This window comes from Lepus europaeus, chromosome 17 (genome assembly GCF_033115175.1).
Source record: "Lepus europaeus isolate LE1 chromosome 17, mLepTim1.pri, whole genome shotgun sequence".
Taxonomy (NCBI): Eukaryota; Metazoa; Chordata; class Mammalia; order Lagomorpha; family Leporidae; genus Lepus; species Lepus europaeus.
The window spans coordinates 4,168,974-4,188,926 of NC_084843.1; positions in this window are offsets into that span (position 1 = coordinate 4,168,974).

The following is a 19,953-nucleotide window of genomic DNA, read 5'->3' on the forward strand; positions in this document are numbered from 1 at the left end:
ACTGATCAGCGCAGAAGGCTTTTATTGAACTAATAACTCGCCTTGAGAATGGAGGTTTGAGGAGACGCTCTGCTAATATTCTTTTATGATTGCTCACCATCGGGAAGAGATGGAGAGTTAGCGTGGGCTGCTGGCTCCTTTCCCAGTCCCAATTGAAGATGCGGAAAAGGAAGAGAAAGCTGTGTGGCTCTGGAGAAGGAAAATGCAACCCATGCGGCTCTCAGGGAGCCAGGCGGAGTCACGGCCTGGAACGGGGGGGCAGAGGCGGCCGAGGGGGCTGCAGCCGCGCTGGCGTGGGGAGAACGAGGGTGGACGCAGCTGTGGCCTTGAGCTGCGTCCCCAGCCCCTTGGCTATGAGGGTGGGAGAGTAATACTGGCTAGAGCCCTCTTGTGCCGCCGGGGGCAGTCTGGATGGCCCGGCACCCCCAGGGCCCCGCTGGTGAGCTCGGGAGGGGACGCCTCTCTGGAGAGAGCAGTAGCTGGGTGGAGGTGAAGGCAGGCGGCACACAAAGCATCACCAGGAGCAGGTCCAGCGAGGGCCTTGGTCCTGGACGCCAGGACAGAAATGGCCTTGGAAAAGAAGGACTGCATCCCTGAGAGAAAGATGATTCCAAGGGCCTGGGGAGGCTGCTGGATTGAGAGAGAACAAATGGAACAACACGTGCTGGGTGCAGCTGAACAAAGGCGGCAGAATGATCGAGAATTTAGGGAAAGAGCGACAAGGCGTAGAGCGGGCGTTGGCGACACGAAGCAGAACCAGCAGGACCAAGCGGACATATTCCATGTGAAAAACAACCGCTGCAATAAATAACAAGACAGGAACAAGCAGAAGAGTAGGTACAGGCCAAGGAATGCATTAGTGATCTAGGAGCTCAGATTGAGAAAATCCCCTGAAGACCCTAGGAAGGAATAGAAAGGATGAAAATTACAATAGGAGGCCAGCGCCGCCATGGCTCACCAGGCTAATCCTCCGCCTGTGGCACCGGCACCCCAGGTTCTAGTCCCGGTTGGGGCGCCGGATTCTGTCCCGGTTGCCCCTCTTCCAGTCCAGCTCTCTGCTATGGCCCGGGAGGGCAGTGGAGGATGGCCCAAGTGCTTGGGCCCTGCACCCCATGGGAGGCCAGGAGGAGCACCTGGCTCCTGCCATCGGATCCGCGCTGTGCAGCAGCCTCAGCACGCCGGCCGTGGCAACCATTTGTGGGGTGAACCAACGGCAAAGGAAGACCTTTCTCTCTGTCTCTCTCTCTCATTGTCTAACTCTTCCTGTCAAAAAAAAAATAAAGAAAATTACAACAGAAAAGTTGAGGTGCAGGAGATACCATGGAGATCATTAGTTCAGGATCCATGCATAGTTTTTTCTAAAACACATTTCTTTGAGATTTTTAATGTCTGGATTTCAGGATTTTTTTTTTTGCCGTGAAACAAACAAGTTTTAGTTTCATTTGCCGTGAACTTTTTTAAGCACCCTCATATGAGATAAATCAGATACATGTAAAGGACAGTCCACATGTGTACACACACACACACACACACATGGCGTTCAGCAAAAATGAGGGGAAAAAATCCAAGTGCTCACATCCCTTAATATAGAATGGCAGCGTATTTGTATATGACCTCCCCACCCCCTTCCACAAAAAGTCCCTCCCCCGGATACTTGCAAAGTCCAGGACTGGGCTGGACTGAAGCCTGGAGCTCAAGTGTGGGTTCAGTGACTTGAGCCAACGCTGCTGCCTCCCAGGGTCTGCCCTAGCAGGAGGCTGGGGTCAGAGACTGGCGGTGTCGTCACGGGCGTTACTCAGCACGAGGCTAAATGCCCACCCACTCCCGCATCCCTTAAATCACATCTAGGTCACCTATAACCCCTAACTATCACGCACAGTACCAAATCAGATGCTGTGCAAACACCACATTCCCTAGAGAAGAAAGGCAAGTGCAAAAATCTGCACGTATTTGGTACAGACGAGATTTTTTAAAAATACTTTTGGTCGGCAGTGGTTTGAGCCCATGGCTACAGAATCCGTAGAGGCAGAGGGCAGGTGGACGTCCGCTGGGCCGGCGTGGGATGTTAGAAGTGACTGACTTGCATTTCTGATTTCGGAACCCAGTTTCTCCACATTCTTGGTCCAGGTTGAGATTTTGCCACCAGAACATTTGGGAGGAGCCTCTGGGAACTTGACCATGGGCCTTGATCCCTGCTGTTACCTCTGAATTCTCTCCATGGATGGTCGGTGCTAAGGTACCAGGGAGAGGAGTGAGGCTAGGCGAACGGTCTCTCGGGAGTTACATCTCTGTACTCAGCACACGGTAACACGGCTGGCCGAGCTGGGACTACACTGATGGTGCTGCCTCACTTGGCCTCCTTGTATCAACTGGGAAGCTGAGCACGGGTTCAGCGCCAGCACCCCCGTGCAGAACGGGCTCCTCCGGGCACTCGGTGGGGGGCAGCCTATGGGACTAATGAACAGGCTCAGTCAGAGCTGAGGAGTGCACTCCAGTCCCAGCAAATGTGACTGACAGCTCAGCCCAATGACAGCGAGCCCCGGAGGTCACCGCCAGGCGCTGGGCATGCGGGCTGCCAGCCAGCTCTCAGGGGCTGATGTTGGGCAAGGCCAGGGGTAACCCGCACCTCTGCTAAATGAAGGCACTGAACAGACTGGGTTCTAGGCTCCCTTCTAGCCCTACGATCTGGGGTTTCCGAAATCGCCGGTGAGATTTCCGTTTGGATCACCCTGTGCGCTCACGAAAGCTTCGTGTGGACTTGGCGGGGGGGGGGGGGTGAGTAGGATTCCCCCCACCGTGATGTATCCTGTGAACTCAAGTTAAAGCAGCTACCGCCCACTGAGCACTTACTACTGCTCCATCCTTCCCACCCACTCGATTTAAAGTTAAGATCGGTGCTGTCTGCCACGGCTTCAGCAGGAATTGTGAGGTTCGGAATGGGAACAGCGGGAGAGTTAGCAGCAGGCCGTGGACCCGGGTCTGGCCCTGCTCTGCCTCGGCTGTAGCCCACATTCCGCCCGTCGGGCCCAGGTTTCCTGCTGCTCTGTAAAGGATCTCCAGGAAGCACCGGGGCTGGCTGCCTTGCTGTGGGCGAGGAACCTGGGAGCCTGAGGCCTCAGCTCCTGTCCGACGGACTCCCGCAGGGCTGCAGAGTCCGCACAGCATCACCACTCAAGCATCCCTCAGCCCGAGGGCTCTGTGGCTCAGGACCACTCCCACCATGCTGCACTCAGCGCGAGGCGCTAGTCTGGCCCGCGTCTAAGGGGAGGGAAATTGAACCTCTGTGTGCAAAGGCACGAATGGCAATGAATTTGTAGCCATGTTGTTTTTTAATTCAATAGTTTCCAGTATTTTTAAAAATGCGGTAAATAGGGACATAGCATAGCATTTACGACCTTAATTATTTTTAAGTCTACATAGGGACTTTAGAAAGTTTGAAGAAAGAAAAAAAGGAATTAAAGTAAGTTTCCTTTCGAGCAAAGGAATTTTGAATTCCATGCATCAGTTTTCATAATATGAACTTGCAATGAATTTTTTGAAGACCCTGATATGAATGTATTTCAGGGTTTTTTTTGTGCACCAAAATAAACATTTTAATTCTACATTCCACAATCTTTTTGAAGTACCACATGCTACGATTCAGCCTTGTTGATTATACTCACATTATTGTGCAATTGTTGTCCAGAACCGTTTGATCCTTCGAAATCCCAATCCTACACTGTACCTGTACTCTAAAGCCCCCAGTGGTGATGTGACTACCAGAAGCTAAGGAGAGGCCAGCATCACTGTTGTGCTCACCCAGAGCCAGCACCAGGGTGAGGACCCTGGGAAGCGCTCGGACAACTTTGGGGAAGGTAATAATTAGAATCCCATGGAAAGGAGATGAGAGGCACTGAATTCCGGAAAGCTGGAACCACATCGCGTGTCTCGTGCCCGTGGTACCTGTCCTTGTCCCCAGGGCCCAGCCAAGAGTCTTCGTGGAACTTGGGAAATCGTTGCACCATTCAAATGGTCATGACCGCTTGATTCTGTGATCTTGAAATTGTTTTCAAAAGCAATATGTAAACAGTCAAGCAGCTTAAGTCAAGAAACAACAGGTGAAGCTTCCAACCTGAGATGTCAGTTTATGACTTGATGTACCAGCTGAGTAGACACGATAATATCTTTTGTCTTATTTTATAGATTTGTTCCTAAACAAAATTTAGATTCAAAGCTGCCGTTTTAAACAGCAGCTACATTTTCAGGTGAGCAAAACGAGAATAAGAGATCAGTAGAAACAACTGGCTTCTCCTGTGTGAATACCTTATGTAAATGCTTTGTGATTCAGATTTATTTCAGGGTTCGACTTGGTCACATTTGTGAGTAGCCTTTGTATCAACTGTAAGGGAGCTTTGTATCTAAAGATAGAATATTTTTTACAATAGTCACTTCTTTGGCTAGAACAAATATATAAACACATAGTTGTATATATATTACAGAGAAGGGGACAGACTGATTTGTGGTTAAAAACTTGAAAACAACCAAAGATATCTTTTGAAATTCTCTCTTATCACCTTTCCATGTATATTTGAGTTTATAATTATAGCATCATAATCTAGATAGTTTCTAAAAATTTGGATGAATAATAGTATATCAAAGTTTAAATCAGGCGGTGGGTCATAAATTAAATTTAGGACATGACTTTTAATTCATCTAAAGTAGAAATCGTTCTGTATGAAACATTCTCTGGGTGCGGGTTCTCCACGCCTCTCCACGCCCCCTCATACTCAGCATCACTACCTTGGGCTAATTTTCGAGTGGAATTACTGAGTCGGAGAGTACGAGCATTTCGAAGTCTAACTGCGCATCACCGAGTTGCTTCCACGGAGGTGGTGCCGTTCACACGTCGCCAGCAATCCGCGATGTGCCCTTGGCGCCTCAGCCTCCCCGGCGGGGTAGAAGTAAAATAGCCCTTGCTTCAAAGGAGCCCGTTCGTTCCATTCACTTTATTAATCGCCTGCTAGGGAAACTGAGGACAATCCACTGCCCTGTTCTCAAGGTGTAAGACCCCTTAAGCAGGCGTCCCACAAACCGGACCCCAGAAACACAGACTCCACTCCAATCGATGCAAAAGGCAAGAGGAAAGTTTATTACATTTGCAAATGGGCCGTCTCAGCAGCACCCTCTGGTAAGGTGCAGAGAGAGAGAGTGGCCTCGAACAATAGCTTACAGAGTATTTAAAGCTTAAAACCACAGCATTAGCATATTTGATTGTGTTACAATTCTATTGGGCAAGCTACAGGTTACTAGCATTTTATTGGGTAAGTTAATGGTTGCTAGGTAAGGGGCTTGGGATGAGGGTCACGGGCAGTTTCTTCTTATCAGCTGAAGCAAGCAAGGACGAGGATGGCAGTACAGAACCTTATTGTAACTCTTTTCCGGACTCCTGCAAGTGTTATCGCGTGAGACCATTACACAGAGCAGTTTCACAAGGCAGCTTCCCAAGGTTATTCTGCAGGCAGGTGGAGACACAGTTATCTTAAGGAATGGCTACTGTCAGCAGCCAAACTTTTTAACCCTTGCTAAAATTATTTTAATATTTACTTTTAGCAGGGGTCTTATAAAGGGGCCAGGAGGGCTGGGGAAGAGGAGGTGGGGACGGTGCTGGGACTTGGGTGGGGCTTCCCTCCCCTCGGGCGGGGCTGCCTTCTGAACCCCTGGGGCTGAACAGGGAGCTCGTTTCCCATCTCACAGCTGCCCCCTGCTGAAAGCTCCGGGACAGTCCGTGGGGTCCTCCCTCTTCCAGAATCTGCCATGGAGGAGGCGAGGGGCGTGGGTTGTCAGAGAGAGCTGGACCCCCGGCTAGACTCCTTTGCAACAGTCTCAGCAGGACAAGGGCTCAGACAGGCCAAGTGCTGCCCAAAGCCCAGCTGTGTAGGCTCACTCACAACCTCCCAGCACAGGGGCAGGTCGAGAAGGAGCCTGCTGCTTCTCCAGGGTCTCAGCGTGCCGGAGTGGTGTGTGTTCGCTTCTTGCCGGATGCTCCCACAGGCTATCTGGTGGGAGGTGCGGGCAGGGTTGCGCCCATGCAGGAGGAACATGCGGCTGCACCCGGCTGTGTGCACTGCTGGGGGCTCACGGAGCAGCTGGCCTGCACCTGCCGCTGCAGTCAGGGAGGGAGCCAGGCTCTGTTTGGTGGTTGGCTGACGCTCTGGCCAAGAAGTGGTCAGAAACGGGAGGCCAGCCTTGCTTCCTATGGAAGGAGATTGGAAAGTGACCATGGATTTGTTGTTGAAAATCTACTCTTGTAGCCTGGGAGAGTCCACAAGCTGTAGCTTCTACCACAAATGTGAGAAGTAATTGTTAAATTTTGATAAAGGCCGGCCGGCGCCACAGCTCACTAGGCTAATCCTCCGCCTTGCGGCGCCGGCACACTGGGTTCTAGTCCCGGTTGGGGCACCTGATTCTGTCCCGGTTGCCCCTCTTCCAGTCCAGCTCTCTGCTATGGCCCGGGGAGGGCAGTGGAGGATGGCCCAAGTCCTTGGGCCCTGCACCCCATGGGAGACCAGGAGAAGCACCTGGCTCCTGCCTTCGGATCAGCGCGGTGCGCCGGCCGCAGCGCGCCAGCCGCGGCGGCCATTGGAGGGTGAACCAACGGCAAAAAGGAAGACCTTTCTCTCTGTTTCTCTCTCTCACTGTTCACTCTGCCTGTCAAAAAAAAAAATTTTGATAAAGGCCAATTTATGATTTTTTTGGTTTTTAGTTCAAATGTTTGCATAGTAGCTGGCACCAAAGCCACAAACGCACCCCCCACACACATACTTACACGTTTTCTTCTAGAAGTTTCACAGTGTCCAGTTCTATACTTCAACCTGCCATCCACTTAGATTTCTGCTCTGCAGAAAGCTCATGGCAAGTGTCTATGTGGAAAAACTGTGCTTGGGTGTCAGACTTCACTTTCACACCACAGTGGACTTGCTCTTAACCCTGTTTTCCGGCAGGTTTTTGAGGTGCCGTCGTATGTGCGGGTCTGCTTCTGGACCCCGGGGTGTCCCACCGATCTCTCAGGCAAGGCCTTGTCAACACGCCAGTGTCCTTATTAGGTAGCTTCGTGGGGAGGATTCCATTGTGCAAGTTAAGTTCCCAACTCTGTTATCTTCTTTAAAATTGCTTTGGCAAGTCTAGTTCATTTGCATTTTTATATAAATTTTGTAACAGCCTTCCAGTTTCTCCAGAGGGGGAAGAAGACTCAGGAGCATCAGTAGGAGCGACACAGAATCTGCAGACCACGAGCTGAGACGTGGCGTCTTCCTAAGACTGCACCTGCCTGCCAGAGTCACGTGTGCCTCTGCTTCCGTTAGCTCTTCTTCCGTTTCTCCCAGCAATGACTGGTAACTTTCAACGTACAGGGCTTGCACATCTTTTAAAAAATTAATTCTTGGGTATTTCACGCTTTTGATTCTGTCATCAATGAGTCCCTGCCTCAATCTCTGTCCTCTGCCCCCCGCCGCCTCCTCTCGGCTTTCTCATGATGACCGTGAGTGCCCCTTGCTTTCTTCCAGAGCCACGGCTCCTGCTTTGCCTGTCCTAGACCTGGAATGAGCCCAACCCCAACCCCAAGTAATCCAGCAGGAAGTGCTAATCACCTCGAGATGACATCCCGCACGTGGTGAACAGACCACGCAGTAGGCTCACCAGTCACCTGACATCGTACCTCTCTCCACGCAGGCGTCTCCCCCGCCCCACCCTAGGCTTGACCTGATCCCCAGGCTTTGCAGTTGTCCTGCTTGCTTTTCCCTCCCACCTCCACTAGGGGGCGAAATCATGGGACAGTAGAATGAAAAGACAGTTCTATTTGGTGCCAAACGGTTTTGGAATCCAGGTACAATTTTCTCATAATGTGCACTCTGTGAGCTTTCTGAAGACCCTCGCATCTCCCCACAGGGATCCTCTTGTTAGCCTGGGCCTTTGCTGCCACAGCTTTCTGTCTCTGTGATTATGGGATCTGGTTTCTCTCCTCCCTGTTACTCATTTAGCATAAACCCCCGCCCTGCATCCCTTGCCAGCAGGAGCAGAGCACAGCCAGCACTGGAGATTACATTTAAACGTGAAGTTTGGTGGGACACTGCCATTCAAACCCCAGCAAGCCATACAAATCATGTAATTAAGTATTAGTTATTTTCACGCAAATTCCCACTGCAATTTGAGAAATGTTGCAGGTTCTCAACCTCCTGGTACAATAAACAAAATAAGCTGGCTGGTGGGCAGGGTAGGTTTGGGCCATACATCACTTTCACTTTAATTAAATTTATATGAAAAGGTTAATCATGAAGTATTTTTTAAATTAATGGCATCGTTGCCGACTTCACATCTGATTATTATTTAATTACACCCAAAAGCCAAGTAGCAGGGTTTGATGCAGGACACACAGATACCTAGCAAAGGCCGCCAGGCTTCCGACCGCACAGTGAAGCTGACTGGTGATTTTAGTCAAACATCAGCTGATCACTACGCACACTCCCTTGTACTTTCAGCTGCACATCACTGTGCGAATACAAATTCAGTAATGGGAGGTGACCTATTGACTAAGCCTGTTTGAAAAATTAATGTATAACTAGATACCTTTAGATCGACATCAGTTTAATCTTGCAATGTCATGATCTGTTTTTTTAAGATGCATCTTGCAGTTTATTTATTGGTGATTCAAAAAATATTCCTAATATTTTTGGGGTGGTTGAGATGTGTCCTCCCTACCAACACATACAGAGACACAATTCAAAAAGTTTGTGGAAAGTGTGTAGTATAAAGACTATATATGGATTTTTAAAAGTTATGCCCCAAAATAAACTTACATTTTTAAAAGGATTTATTTTATTTATTTGAAAAACAGAGTTACAGAGAGAGGTAGAGCAAGAGCGAGAGTGAGAGAAAGAGGTCTTCCATCTGCTGGTTCACTCCCCAGATAGTCAAATGGCCAGAGCTGAGCTGATCTGAAGTCAGGAGCCAGGAGCTTCTTCCCTGTCTGCCAAGCAGGTGCAGGGGTCTAAGGACTTGGGCCATCTCCTACTGCTTTCCCAGGCCATAGCGGAGAGCCAGATTGGAAGTGGAGTAGCCGGGACTTGAACTGGCGTCCATATGAGATGCCGGCACTGCAGGCTGGGGCTTTAACCCTCTGTACCTCAGCACTGGCCCCAACCTTACCTTTTAATTCTATTTTCCTACACACTTTCTGAAGTATGCTTGTATTTATCTAAAAGCTGAAAAGTGACATCAGGCATTTGGGATAGACAATCAGATGTTGGTGACTTATTTGGCAGTGTGGATTGGCTCTCCCAGTTGGGCTGTAGGGAGAGACTTGTCCATGAAGTCTAATGAGCTCAGGTCTGGTCAGGGTGTTTGAAGCACGTGGTAAAAAGCATTGTATCGTGGTGAGTTCATCTCGATACATTTTGATTTTCCCACCCCTCAGAGAGCTTCTTATTAAACAAATCACCTCTAAGTGAGAGAGTAAGGGGCGCACTTTCAAGTGATTAATACAATTTTTGTTGCATGTTTGCTGTATTTCCCCAAATTGGAGAAAATAGTAACTCTTTTTGTAAATCAAGTCGTCACCAGTGGTTTTTGCTTACAATAAAACTGACAAAAGATGCAAAGTAGTTGGTAACCAATTATCATTAACATTGTATTTGATGATAATCCGCTGTGATTTGTGGCATCTAACTGGTGTTTTTTAGTAGGCGCATTAGTTTCTCTTCATCTATGTGAACATTTCCCAGTGCCTACCAACATCAAATAAAACCCGGGAGCAGCCATGATGTGATTTCCGTCTCCTGCTAGCAGTGAGTCCTGGTCCCACACAGCCGTGTGCAGCTGCATGTGGTGGCGTGATAAGGCCGTGTGTGTCTCTTTAAAACAAACACTTGCAGGAAAACTCTCTTTAACAGCCTTTTATATCGAGTTCAAAACTAATGTGTAACCTGTTAATGTTCCCGATAAAACCCACACTGATGCTGCTCATAATACCGCAAGCCAGAAAAAACGTACAGAGCCCATGGTTTCAGAAAATTTAAAAAGATGTGAAAGTTGCCATTGAAATCCTTTTACTAGAACTGCTAATGGTGCTGTGAACAGTCAAGTCTCTCCCTTTTATGAGTGTTTGGACAGAAGTGGGAAGGAAGTAGGAGCTCAAGGAGAAAGAGAAAAATGAGGAGGCTTCTCACTTTGGCCCAGAGCCCCAGCAGCTGTGTTCTGCACATAGTAGGTGTCTTTATGGGACCCCGCTGGATCCACCTGTTAGTGTTTGCAAGATGCAGGAGGCTGCCTTCTCTGCTAGCCCAGCAGCTGTGGACAGAGCACTCTGAGATGCGCAGGAGAGGCCGCCGTCTAGGGAGATCCGCGCAGACGCCGGCCGAGGCTGGCAGCTGTTTGCCGAGCTGCCTGGCAGCCCCGCCGACCCCGCGATCTCGAGGGCTGACGGAGGGCTTTTTCCCTTCGGCAACGAGCAGTGCATCGTTTTCCGCAGAGTCCCCTTCGTTTCCAAATCAGAGGCTCCCGCCTCCTCTGGAGTGGATTTTCGGTCTATTTTCAGGTTCATCTTCCAGGCTGCTGCTCCTGCTTCTGCCTGTGGGGCTGGCAGGTGCCCGTGGAGCCTGGGCAGCACTGGCGGAGGGAAGCAGGGATGCCCACCCGGCGGCTCTCTCTGCTGCTGTTCCACGCAGAAACCTCGCGCTGTGTGAGTAGGAGGGCAGCGGCCTCCAGATCTGTGAAGAAACCAGCACGCCTGGACGAGAGTTGTGGTGAAAGACAAGCATAATTGGAGAAATTATTCCCCAGCTTAAAGAAAAAAAAGCCTCATCATATGCAAATTGAAAATACCCACCATGTCCCAGACAAAATCAGCGGGAACATAACCAGAGTGCTGAGTACGATCGTTAAAGGGAAAAGCCTAAGAGCATCTTGGCCATGAAGACGGAAAACTCAACTGGCCTCGGACTTCTGTGCCAAACACCGGCTCGGGGAGCCAGGCCCCAGCCCGCAGACCCTGGGTGCCGGAGTGTCCCAAGGCCGGGGCAGGTTCCTCTTCCATCACGGGCTGGGAGGGTGCTGCTCAGCTGTCGCAGGGTCTGGGCGGGTCTTCAGAAACACCAGCCTGCCCTCTCCTGCCGGACGAGAACTGTTTCTCTCTGTGTTCACAGAGGAGGAGTTACTGACCGACAGCCGCTCAGCCCGCGAGAGCTGCCTGTACTACGTGGGGCTGTGGTCTGGAACAGACTGGAGATACAGGCAAGCAGTTTGGAAGCCGAGACCAGTCCCCTTAACAAGGCGCACGTTGGGAACTGATGGTCTCCACGCAAGAATATGCTGACTCCTTCCTGTTACCTGAGGCAAAGGGAACCTTGGAGAGTTGGTTTCATTCTTTCTAATTAGAGAAAGGAAGGTGTACACGGTTCTGAACAGGCTTCAGTTGTACCACAGCAGTGCTTTTCCAAGAGATGGACAGAACCAGCCAAATATAAAATTAGCTCATGCAGAGAAAGCAAGCGAAGCCGGCAAACACAAAACGAAATGGAGAAGAGGACAGGACGAGGGAAGGAAGCGTTGTCAGCCATGAGAAAAGTGGGGTCTTCAGCCCATGGTCATTCACAGGCCCTGAGGACGCCTGAGGTCCCAGAGACCTGGGAACCACGCTGGCTGTGCCCAGGCCGAAGGGTCAAGCGGGGAACAGGAACTTCTGGTTTCTAACTGCGGAGCCTCTGTGTGCGGCTCTGTGTTTGTATTTCTGAGAGCTTAGGCTGGATCAAAGTAAGTCCAAGTACACACTTCTGGTAGACACACACCCGAAATAAGACTACACGGCACTGCTAAGAATCTGAGGGCGGGTAAAACGTGTGTTGGGCAGACATAATCAGGAAAGGCAAGAGTAGCTTCAGCAAGCTCAGACACAGCAGCATTCAAGGCCGACACCAGTAAATAGTGAAAGAGTACTTTGATATTGATAAGAGGTGTCAGTCACAAGGGGAAATAATCAATCATGTTGATGCAAACACTGCACTCAACAACTATTGAGAAGTTGCTATGGGGGCCCTCAATCTCTCTCTCTCTCTCTCTCTCTCTTTCTTTCCCCTGCATTCCTTGTGTCCAAAAACTAGGAAATATTTTCATTAAGTTAAGATACATAATGAAAATGAATAAATGAAAAATTCGACAGATTCTCAGGCATTGTGGTCCACATCATTATTTGTGATAAAAAGAGAAACTACTCGCGAGATATCCTGAGCTATTTCCTATTGAATCCCTAGGGAGTAAGCAGGGGTTGGTTACCTTAGGGCTCCCAGGGGAGAACACAAGACCTGCTTAGGAGATAAGGAAATGCTTGTGACTGTTAGAAGTTTGCCCGAGATCACTAAGAACAAGAGTGAGGACTCGGAGCTGGGTCCACGTGAGTGAGGACTTGGAGCTGCGTCCATCGCCACCCTCACCTGTCCGTTCGTTCTGTGTGAGGTTCTTGAGCACCCACAGGCACCCGCTGCAGTGTTAGATGCCAGAGTCCTAAGGAAAGACACTCTGTGGCCTGGCTCTCACGACTCTTACAAGACAGTGGAGGGGACAAAGAGGAAAAATGTGTAATTGTAATCGGCGATGACCCCCCTCCCCGCACCCACAGCAAAAATAACCAGAGACGCAGCTTTACATCCGTGAACAAGGAAGGCTCTGGAGGGCAGTGACGTCAAAGGGGGAATTTGGGGAACAAGAGGGGTCAGCCGGGCACACGGCTGCGGAAGGGAATTCTGGCTCGGGCGCCATGGGTGAGGCTGCAAGGGGGCTTCTCCGGGGCTGAGAGGTCTCTGTGGTCAGAGATGGTGATGAAGAGGCAGAGAGATGGAGGCAGCACTTGCCTTGGACGGGGCAGTGGCCCTTGCAGTGAGACAGGGGGACAGGACCCCAGTCTTGCGAGGTCCTAATGCAGAGAGGCTCTTTGAAATGTATTCCAAGCAACAGGAGGACTAGGAGGACTCCTAGGTAAAAGCACAGCATCATCCAATTTACGTCTCGCTGCTACCTGGAGAATGGAACAGAATGGGGTCCCTTACCGAACTTCACTGAGGCGACGGAGTGATGGGAATAGAAATGCAGAAAAACCAATGCATCCAGGATGTGGGTTACAGGGGAATCCACGGGAACAGGTGGTGGACCCGAGGTGAGGAGGGACCAGGAGGGAGCTACGCTGGCTCTCAGGTTTCTGGCTTGGGCAATGATGGCAATGGGTGTTGTTTGTTTTAAGACTTATTTATTTATTTGAGCCGGTGCCGTGGCTTGCGGCGCCGGCACACCAGGTTCTAGTCCCAGTTGGGTTGCCGGATTCTGTCCTGGTTGCCCCTCTTCCAGACCAGCTCTCTGCTGTGGCCCGGGAGTGCAGTGGAGTGCTTGGGCCGTGCACCCCATGGGAGACCAGGAGAAGCACCTGGCTCCTGCCTTCGGATCAGCACGGTGCGCCAGCCACAGCGGCCATTGGAGGTTGAACCGACGGCAAAGGAAGACCTTTCTCTCTGTCTCTCTCTCTCACTGTCCACTCTGCCTGTCAAAAAAAAAAAAAAAAAAAAAAAAAGATTGATTTATTTATTTGAAAGGCAGAGTTACAGAGAGAGAGAGAGAGGATAATCCATTGGCTGGTTCACTCCCCAAATGACTGCACCAGCTGAGTCTGGGCCAGGAGCTTCATCCAGATCACCATCATGGGTGCAGAGGTCCAAGCACTTGGGCCATCTTCTGCTGCTTTCCAAGTGCAACAGCAGGGAGTTGGATCAGAAGTGGAGCCACCAGGACTCAAACTGGCACCCTCATGGGATGTCAACGTCGCAGGCAGCGGCTATATCTATCTGCTGCCATTTCCTAAGATAGATGATATTCGTCATCATTTCCCAGACGTAGACACAGTATCTGTTCCAGTCCCCAGAAAATAATAAATACATGGGCTTTTAAACACGCTGTAGTGAAATAAAATAGACACAAGTTAACAAAGCACAAAAAGCCATGGATGGATCTTAAAATACCATTTCGCTAGGGGAAGAAGTCAGTCTGGAAGGGCCAATTACACGGCATATGGGAAAGGCAGAGCGATCAAGACGACAGAACTGTCCACAGAGCCAGGCGTCCCGGGGGAGAGGGGAAGGCTGGAATGAGTTCCTATGCATCCTTGTCATTGAGTGAATTCTGTGAGATGAGATGCAAAAGAAATTGTGCCTAAGTATTGTACTCTACTTGGAAAAGTTTCCACCAGTGGAGGGAGGGGCAAACAGGGTGTGGTGCTGGCACTTTCCGTTGTCCTGGGAACAGAACAATGGAACGGGAGGACTGTTGGGTGGATTGAGGTGCTGGGTCCCTCACCTTGAATCCGCACCCACTCACCAGTCTCCCCCGGTGACACTCTGCTCAGTGCATCCTTCCCTCCAGAGCTGAGCTTTGTCCCTGAAATTTGACTTGGAATTTTTTTGGTATTTTCTATTCTTCTCATCATGTTCATAACTTCCTCTACCTTCTTAAATGGCTGGAGAAAGTTTTTATAGATATTTTAGCGTGTTTGTTTGCTAAGCCTCTCATCTGCTTATTTCTGTATCTGTCACTATTCACTGATTTTTTTTTCTGGTTGTGGATTGCATTTTCTTGCCTCTTTGCTTGCTTGATGGATTTTGCTTCAATGCCAGTTGTGAATTTTTACATTATTGGGCGCTGAGTTTTGTTGTATCCCTTTAAAAATTTTTTAAAATTTATTTTGTGATGCATTTCAGTTATTTGAAATAAATCTGAACCTCCTGAAGCTTGCTTTAACTAGGGGCATTACATTTTGATAAGGGAGTAAATTGATAAAGAAAACATACTAATTCCAAATGTTTGTAAATCGAACAACAAAAATTTAAAATACTAAAAACAAAAACTAATAGAACTGAAGCAAAAATAGATAAAATTCACATTAGTAACTGGAGAACTCAACAGCCTTCTCTGAATAATTAATAGAATAAGTAGGTAAAAATCAGCAGAATATGGAAAACTTGAAAAGCATTATCAACCAACATGATTTGATTGACAATTACAGAACACTCCTCCCAAAATCTTATAAAAGAGAAAATTAATTACCTAATCTTCCAGCTTAAAACACTGGAAAAAGGAAAATGAATACAAAGTAAATAACAGAAAAGAAACAATAAAACTTTTAAACATAATTACATAGGAAAAAGAAGAAAGATAAAGAAGCTGCCTGTTGAACTCATCAATGAAATCCATGACCTCCAGCTAGACTGGGTGTGCTGGGACCCCAGAAGACATTGCCAGTTTCATTACCAGTTTCAGGACGAAAGAGGTGACATCACTACAGACCTTATGGACGTTAATAACAAAATATGGGAAAATTATGAACAACTTTACATAAATAAACCTAACAACTTATATGGAATGGAATATTTCCTTAAAAGGATAACACAGTAGGGTTCTATCAAGAAAAATTGAATTATTGAATGTCTCTTTATTTACTAAAGATGTTAAATGTGTAGTTAGAGAATTCACAGAAACACACACACAAACCACTCCAGGACAAGATGAATGCTATCAAGCATTTAAAGAAGAAACAACATCGGCCTGCGCCACGGCTCACAGGAGGAGGCACCTGGCTCCTGGCTTCAGATCAGCGCAGCCATTTGGGGCGTCCTCTCTGTCTCTCTCTCTCTCACTGTCAAACTCTGCCTGTCAAAAAAAAAGCAACATCAATTCTCTGCAGACTTTTCCATAAAATAAGAAAGGAGAGAAGGCTTTCTACTAGTCTTGGGGGCCAACATCACTATTACATCTGAATGAGACTATTGTTCAAGGATACACCCTCAATACACAGGTGCCCAGCAATGTAGTAAAGGCACAATGTGATAAGGCAAAAAATAAACAATGAACAAGCAACACATAACTGTCTTACAGATTAGAATGGAAGAAATCAAACTGTTCACAGAAAATGTGATTTTCTTTGTAGAATACTGTAAAAAGCCCACAAAACATCCAAAATTAATGCACAAAATCAATATACAATATAAAAATATATAAAAAATATATAAAAAATCTACTATATTTCTTTACATTAATATTGAATAATTTGATATTTAAAATGAAAACAAAATATCATTTACAATATTATATGTATATGAAATGCTCAGGGACAAATAGAACAAAATATTTAAAGAATTCATACACTATAAAAACTACTGAGAAATTTTGCAAGATCTGAATAGCTGGAAAGATATCCCATGCTTACAGACCGAGAGACTCAGTATTGTTAAGATATCAATTATCTTCAAATTGGTGGACAAATACAATGCATTACCAACTATGATTTAAGCAGATTTTTTGTTGTTGCTGTTTAAGAAATGGGCAATTGGATTCCAGGAACATCCAAAACATTTTTTTTAATGAAGCACAAATTGGAGGGCTTATTATACCTGGGATCCAGACTTGTTATAAAGCTTCCAAAATTCAGACAGTGAGTGTGGCACTGGCAAAAGACAGGGTAATCATTCAGTGGAAGGGGACAGAGCTCAGAATCAGCAAACATGAAATTTTTCAAGATAATTCAACAGTGGGAATGATAAATCTTTCCAATATATCTACTAGAACCATTCGATATCAATATGCAAAAAATTCTTATATAACAAACATTAACAAAAATAAGCATAAGTGTACCTTAAGTTATAAAGCAATTTTTTTTTGACAGGCAGAGTGGACAGTGAGAGAGAGAGACAGAGAGAAAGGTCTTCCTTTGCCGTTGGTTCACCCTCCAATGGCCACCGCGGCCGGCGCACTGCGGCCAGCGCACCACGCTGATCCGATGGCAGGAGCCAGGTGCTTCTCCTGGTCTCCCATGGGGTGCACGGCCCAAGCACTTGGGCCATCCTCCACTGCACTCCCGGGCCACAGCAGAGAGCTGGACTGGAAGAGGGGCAACCGGGACAGAATCCGGAGCCCCAACCGGGACTAGAACCTGGTGTGCCGGCGCCGCTAGGTGGAGGATTAGCCTGTTGAGCCACGGCGCCGGCCATAAAGCAATTTAAAAAAAAAAATTCAATGATGTTTGGGTGTACAAAATTTTTCAGAAATAAGACACAGAGAGCACCAACTATTTAAAAGTGTCCATTCTGGACATTATTAAAATGTGAAATGTTTGTTCTTCAAAGGATACTTTTAAGCAAATGAAAAGTTCAGCTACAAATTGGGAGGGATATTTTCAAGACATGCATATATAAAGAATTGCTATGGAGATAATAAGATAATTCAAACACAAATAGAGGAAAGTTTTGGAAAAGGCATTTGAATGGCAAATTAGTACCTAGCAAGGCGTTCTGCACCATTAACTAGGAGGGAACTATAAGTCAATTCTTCGATACAACAAGACTATGCACAGGAATACCTGACATCGGACACGCAGCAGCCATTACGTGTTGTGAGCCTGTAGAGCAACCGGACACGTGTGCACTGCTGGTGGGCATGCAAACGGTGCACACGTTTCAGAATACGATTTAAAAAAAAAAATAAGTGCAATCACACCTACCATATGACCTCGTCAACCTCTTTCTAGGTGTTTACTTACCCAAGAGAAATGAGAAGAAAGGCCTCTGCTTATAATGGCCAAAATACTGAATAATCCAAATGTCCATCAGCTGGCCAATAAAACTGACTTTAAAAAAAAAAAAAAAAAACACAAAGCTACTGGATTCAAACTGGTTTAGAAGCACACAGCCAAAACATTAAAGACAGAACGTTAGAGTGAGCTAAAAACCCATCCCAAGTACTCAAAAATCAGAAGAATCTCACCAACTTGTACCAGAGCCACTAAGTATGTAAGAAAAATTTAATTTACTTATTTTCCAGTAAACTTATCTTATCAAGCTTATGTGCAATAGGTGACTTTTCTAATGAGAAGATATTTTAATTAGTCTGCCACTTTTATATGTAAATGAATGTACAGAAACACTTTGTTCTCTTGAGTAGCTTCAATATGCACTCTCTAATCTTATTTACATTCTTAATTTGCTTTGCAAATTTTTCATTATCCACATAAAATTCAAGTGGTCACAAATTGGGAAGAGAAATATCGGAATTAATAGACTTTCCCTTATCTCACTTTAAGATTATGTTCTTCATGGCTTTTAGAGAGAGGACTGTGGCTGCACAGCCCCCCTTGCCCCCCGGAGCCTGCTGGAGTCTGACTCATCGCACTTGGCCCCGTGTGTATCTGCCTTTGCCAGGCGTGTGCCAATGGCTTCACCCACAGCAAGCACTGATGTCACATTCCCCTTAGAGCTCAGGTCACACGTCACAAGGAAGGAAGAAAAGCGTAGGCCAGCAAAGCGCTGAGCCCCTAACTCCCAACACTTCCTGAGTCGGGACCCTCTAGACTCACCCTGTGTGTAAGGATTCATTAATGCGCTATGCGGACTTCTCTGCCTTTTCCCTCTTTTTCCAAGGCTCTGGGATCCTCTTCCAGCATCTTTGTCCCACGGAAGCCCTGTCACGTGGTAAGAGTGCCATTGTTGCACACCCTGCAACACCAGGAGTCGCCGGGCCCCGTGTCCTCCACTCCTGAAAGCGCGGAGCTCCCTTGATGCCCACTGCCTGTGTTCCCTTGCCAAGGGAGCTGCTCAGAGCTGCGCTGGGGCTGAATAAAAGTTTAATGGCTGCCTCAGCTCATTCCATGCTGCTGTGACAGGACACCACACACTGGGTCATTTAGAGACAAAATCAACTAACGGCTCCCGGTGTGGAGGCTGTGGCATCCCTGGTCAAGGTGCTGCTCTGGTCCGAGCCGCCTCCACTGTAACTGCAGACGGCAGAAGGGCGAGAAGAGGCTGAACACAAATGAGGGAGCAAATGAGCTTGAGTCTGTTTCCCGGGGAAGCCACTAACCCCGCCGTAGCCACACCCCCGTGACCTCACCTGAGCCGGATCACAACCCGGAGCCCACCTGTGACCATCATCATGTGAATTTGATGATTAAGCTTTCAACACAGGAAAAGCTGGGACATGAGCCATAGTGTAGCACTGCATAGCACAAAGGAAGTTTGTGCCTTGTGATGGACATACGCTCTGCACAACTCTTTATTAAGTTGGTGAAATAAAACTAGGAAAACAAAGCTATGACTTCCATACAGTGGGCAGAGAAAGCGTTGGTACTAGGAGGGCAGTGACAGTGAGGAGGGAGCCATGGCTCCAGGCAGGGCAAGAGAGAGCGGTAAGCAGGCAGAGAGGTTGGCCAGGGCCCCGAGACAGACGGTGTTTGCTGTGTTTGCAGGCTGAAGGTGGAGGCCAGGGGTGGGATGAGGGTAGAGAGGAGGAGGGGTGACAGGAAGGAGGCCCTCTCAGGAGATCGTAAAGGGTCCCAGCCAAGGTTAGGGCTCTTGATTGACTTCAGCTGGGAATGAGAAGCCATTTGAGATGACGAAAGCATCGATGATGACACAGCTTGTATTGTTTTGTTATTTACTTTCCTTGTCTTTGGAAGGTAGAGAGAGACAGAGAGACATCTTACATCTACTGGTTCACCCCTCAAATGCCTGTAGTAACTTCGGCTGAATTGAGCTGAAGCCAAGAGACCAGAACACAGTCCAGGTCTCCCACACGGGTGGCAGGTACCCCAGTGCTTGGGCCATCACCTGCTGCCTTCCGGGGGGGGGGGGGTTTCCACATTAACAGGAAGCTGGGACTGGAAACACAGTTGGGATTTGAAACCAGGGACTCTGATATGGGATGTGGTCTTAACTACTGCACCAAATGTCCACTCCAATAACTTGTATTCTAGAAGGACCAAATGGTAAGGAGATGGTGGACTGCAGGCAGGGGAGGGGTAGCCAGGGAGGCCTGCCTGGAGGCTGTTGTGGTGGTCTTGGTTACAGGTGATTGAGGCATGGACTCCAGTGGTAAAGGGGAGGGGACAAGAAGGGGACA